Source organism: Arachis ipaensis, chromosome B08, assembly GCF_000816755.2.
Source record: "Arachis ipaensis cultivar K30076 chromosome B08, Araip1.1, whole genome shotgun sequence".
Lineage (NCBI taxonomy): Eukaryota > Viridiplantae > Streptophyta > Magnoliopsida > Fabales > Fabaceae > Arachis > Arachis ipaensis.
In genome coordinates, this window is record NC_029792.2 from 64,276,826 (window position 1) to 64,281,421 (window position 4,596).

Below are 4,596 nucleotides of genomic sequence, written 5' to 3' on the forward strand. Positions count from 1 at the left end.
TAATAGGAATATTATGGTTATTTTATAAAAATAGTATTAATTTAGACCGATTCACACTACAAGAAAAATCACTTTTAGCAGCTATTTATTTTGCTTTCAGCGGCAATAAAAATAGCCGCTAATACATTTACCGGCAATTAGACATTAGCCATCTTATGCTTTGTCGCTAAAAAGTTTTAGCGGCAATTATAACATTTGCCGGTAAAGACTTTTTTAATGGCCACAAAAAGTATATAATTTTTAGCGGCTATTTTCTTGGCAATTTATATGGCCACCAAAAGTAATTCTAAAATTGCAATGTTATTTATTTTTAGCAGTCATTACTATTGCCGCCAAAATCCATTTTACTGGCAATTTATGTAGCCACTAAAAATAATTCTAAAATTGTAATGTTATTCACTTTTACCGGCCATTATTATTGCTGCTAAAATCTTAAGACTTTTTTTAGCTATATTATACTCATTTTCTTAGAAACGACGGATTACCTTTTTTTTTAGAATCTCAATTATTTTTTCCAATAATTATTATTGTTATGCATAATATAAATATACTAAAATTAATTACTACAAAATGAGATATTTTATTAAACTCAAAATATTAATACACAAATTTCTCTTGAAAAATAATAAATCATGTTATAAAATTAAACAACAAAAGGTACTACAAGCCTATAAACTCAAAATGAACTTCCTGCAGGCTTGCTATGTCCCCTTCTATCTCAACGATAAGATCCATTATCCTTTCTTAACGCTGAGATTTTTCTCCATATTTCATGCATTTTATCTGCAAAGTATGAGGTGCATCTTTACTCTCCATATTATTTGCATTAATGGATCTTAAAATGATAGGAATTTATGTATTGCAAAAGCATAGCAACACTGTATTGGTGCATTATAACACAGGAAAGGGGGGAAAACATAATGATTTAGTAAATTCCAATATATAAACATAAATTACCTTTGATCCAAACTAGCCCCCGAATGTTAGACCAATTAAAGTAGTGTCCTCTTCTAATGAGCCAGATACATCAACCCCAGCATCCATAAGGCAAACAGATTGCATTGTGTCAATGACATGCCTGTTGAGTATAACACCAGATTTCTTAATCTGAAATGATCTACAGAACAAGAATTACGTGGTTATACTTACAAAAGGGTTTACCTTAGAAATTCATGTGCATCTTCTTCTTTGCCATTACCAAGTTGACTTCCGGTACTCCTTAGTTGGGAGAGTATGTCATTAGGAGAGAGTGGATATTTTGTATCCTTTGACTTCAAAATCAAACTTTCAAACTCATAGTTGAAACATTTTTTATTTGCACCTGAAAATTCACATAAAATTGTTTAACCATACCAACGGGTTACAGAAGATAATATTCAAGAAATATGACATGTAGATGATTCCAATGAAAAAACTGATTTGCTTACATACATGTTTTAGAATGTAGTCCTCGAAGAAAATATACAGTCAGAGATGGTGTAAATTCTAAGCACTGGAGTAGAGTATTGGCATAACAGCTGCAAAAATAAATGAACAGACAAGCTCTTTGAACTAATTATTTTATCAAATGTTTCTAGTAAACAAATCATTTTAAATTACCTGTTCCCACAATTTATAAAACCAAATGGGCTAAACTCCCCCTTGTTCGAGTTATAAATCTTGACAAATAATTCATAAGGAAAAAGACCCTGCAGCATTTGTAAATGTAAGATAAAATTGCACAAGTCACAAAAGAACAAATAAAAATAAGATATATGTGAAGTTCTCATACTTGTTTCAGCACATATTACAAGGGGAAACAGATCTTCTTCAGGTGAGGGCTTTGCAAGATCCTCTAACTCAAAGAAACCAATTATAAATGAAAGAAAAATTGAGGTTAGACAAATGAAAGTATCACACAAAATTGATATGCATTCGAATTTAACATTCTATTCTAAGTACCATCATATCAAAGTAATTAATTAATTTGATAGCAGTTCTAAAAGCCCATATATTTTACTGTCAAATAATGCGTATGTATGCCTGTTGATATATGTTTGATCTGTTATCGCATTTCTGATTATCAAGTAGTTTAACTTTAGATAATTCATTTTTAAAGGCTTTTCTAAACCTTGAGAAGGAGGGATAAATCAAGAAAACACAGAAATTTTTAAACTTGAAAAAAATTAATTTTTAAAATTAACAATTTTAGATAATTCAAATTCATTGCAGGTGGGAGATACGTAGTGATTGCCACTTTAATTTGGACAGCAATATTAGTTGATCAAGTGAATTAATTTAATTATATTTAATCATGCCTTAATAAACCTTTTCTCTGATTATATGACAAGTGATTTGTATGTATATTTGGAACATTATTGTTCATGAAAAGTGAGTGCATGGCGGGGGAAGAATTGATGAGAAAGCAAGGGAAAATTATATGATATATATACAGGTATCCTGTCCTTCATCTTAGCCCCCTACCCCAAGATATCAAAAAAGTTACTGTTGCTAACTACCAACATAGATATATATAATGTGCACGGTATCTATGATGATGATCATGATCACGTTCACTACCTTGGTGAATACAGCTCATTATTTAATTCCGGGTAATAGTAGAATGTGTGGCAAATGCCAAAATTAGAGAAACATGTTGGATGGTAATAAGGGTCAGTTTGGCACTGCGTGTTGGTGGCTTCATTGTTTGTATCTCAATTCCTCAATTTGATGCTCTACATGTGTGTATTAACTATTTAACTACTTAACATGTGTTTACTAATAATTTTTATCAATTTAATAATACCTAAATCCTAATTACAACCATTCATTAGAATAACTATGTCAAATCTAACCATGCCTACAACCTACCCGAAGTTATGTATAAGAAGGAATAGAGCAAGGACTCAGAGACAGTATCAACAAGAAGGCTTTGACGTAAGGAATGCAAGATGCAGAGGCTTTTTTTCACTTCATCAAACATATATTCGATTTGAATAAGGCTTTAAACCATAAAAATTAAAACAGAGCCAAAAAATAAAAATTATACAATTTAAAACCACACCTAATTAGAAGAAGATAAGATCCTTAACATTCAATCAGCTAAGATTACATTTAACTCACTAAATATAGAAAATTAAAGGCAATACAAGATTTACATCAAATATAAACAAAAATCTTAATTCATCCATGTCAAAACAGTTTTATAAATGTATAATAGCTATAAATCTCAAACCTAATCCAACCAATGAAACTTCTGTCTAACAAATGTTGCAGCCTTAGGTATAACTTTACTTCTAACTTCACTCAAAATAGAATCACCTCCTACTTCTATCTATAACCGTTAAATAAAGGAGAAAAAGCAAAGCTCAATTTCGTATCTAATAATCCTAATTCATCCTATCAAATAATATTTCAGAATAACAGTCACAATTGAATTTTAGCAATGTATATTGAACCAAAAAGAATTGAGAAAAAGCACCAGGTTGTGATAGAACACAAATTGGGAGCACAAAAATCAGAATTGAGAGAAAGATTAAAGAACTCGTACCTGATAACTGTGAGGTAGAGGGGCGAGGCACCAATACAGTGAGGTAGAGTAGAGATATTTTTGGTTTAATCGTTTAAGTTTGTTTTTATTTTTAAAATTTTAGTTTTTTTTAGTGGTTATAGTTTAAATTGCCATTATAATTTATGGTATTAATGGTAAATATATAATTGCCATTAAAAAATGATTTTAAAAAGGGAAATTATGGCAATAATATTATGGCCGCTAAAAATTTGTCGCCAAAAATCTTTTTTCTTGTAGTGTCAAGATTTGGTTTATTGATTTTTCGACCAAATCAATTTGTGATTTAATTTTGACAAAAATAATACAATTTAATCAATTATATGTATTGAATTTTAATTACTAAAAAATATATTTAAAATCCATATGTGACTGATGCCTCAGTTTTCATGTGGGTTGTTCATCAGCATTAAACAATGATGGGATATACACGTGGTCACAAGCAAGTTTCACGTGCCCTTTCTATATATAATATATTTGCATCATTGCATGGTATCAACCAATTTGCTTTCCCTATTTGCACTTTGGTCGAATATGAGTTTCCACTCAAAGTTGATTACAATAGTAACTGGTGAGTGGTGTGTGGCTATATTGAGTTTCTCATACATTTCATGTGTTTTGGAAGATATATTATTTATTGCGTGAAGTTCGTGATAAATAATGAGACAAATTGATTGTGCTATTGCAACACTTATTAACTTCATAATATGTTGTTCATGGATAATAATTTATTTTGGTTCATTTGATTTTTGCAGGCTCACAATTTTTATTTAATGCTTGCTTGTATTTTAAACCGATATTTTAACTTTTTGAAAAAAAAAATCACATCATCAATACATAACATAGCAGTATTTGAAGTCCTATATATATAACACTAGAAAGTATAGGAGGATTCAATTACTGCTTATTACACCCTAACTCTTCGGATTTTTTTTTTTAAGTAATCATTACAATTACTTTAATTCCAAAACACACATGATTCAAAGAAGAACGAAGATGAAAAGGGGACCTACCGGCAGCATGCCCCAATTTACTGATTTGACATACAA

The 4,596-nt window shown here is 30.1% G+C and overlaps 1 long non-coding RNA gene across 3 annotated transcripts; it reads right to left on the reverse strand.

The window, feature by feature from the left end:
* LOC107614106 lies at positions 561–3,646 on the reverse strand. 3 transcript variants are annotated; one of them, XR_002352550.1, is made up of 7 exons: positions 3,530–3,646; positions 1,772–1,834; positions 1,600–1,688; positions 1,432–1,517; positions 1,162–1,321; positions 958–1,078; positions 561–783 (listed from the first exon to the last, which is right to left on the reverse strand). It is a non-coding gene; the product is annotated as an uncharacterized LOC107614106 (long non-coding RNA). The 3 variants fall into 3 exon arrangements; XR_002352551.1 differs by having other exon boundaries at positions 1,772–1,838; XR_001614274.2 differs by lacking the exon at positions 3,530–3,646 and having other exon boundaries at positions 1,772–3,523.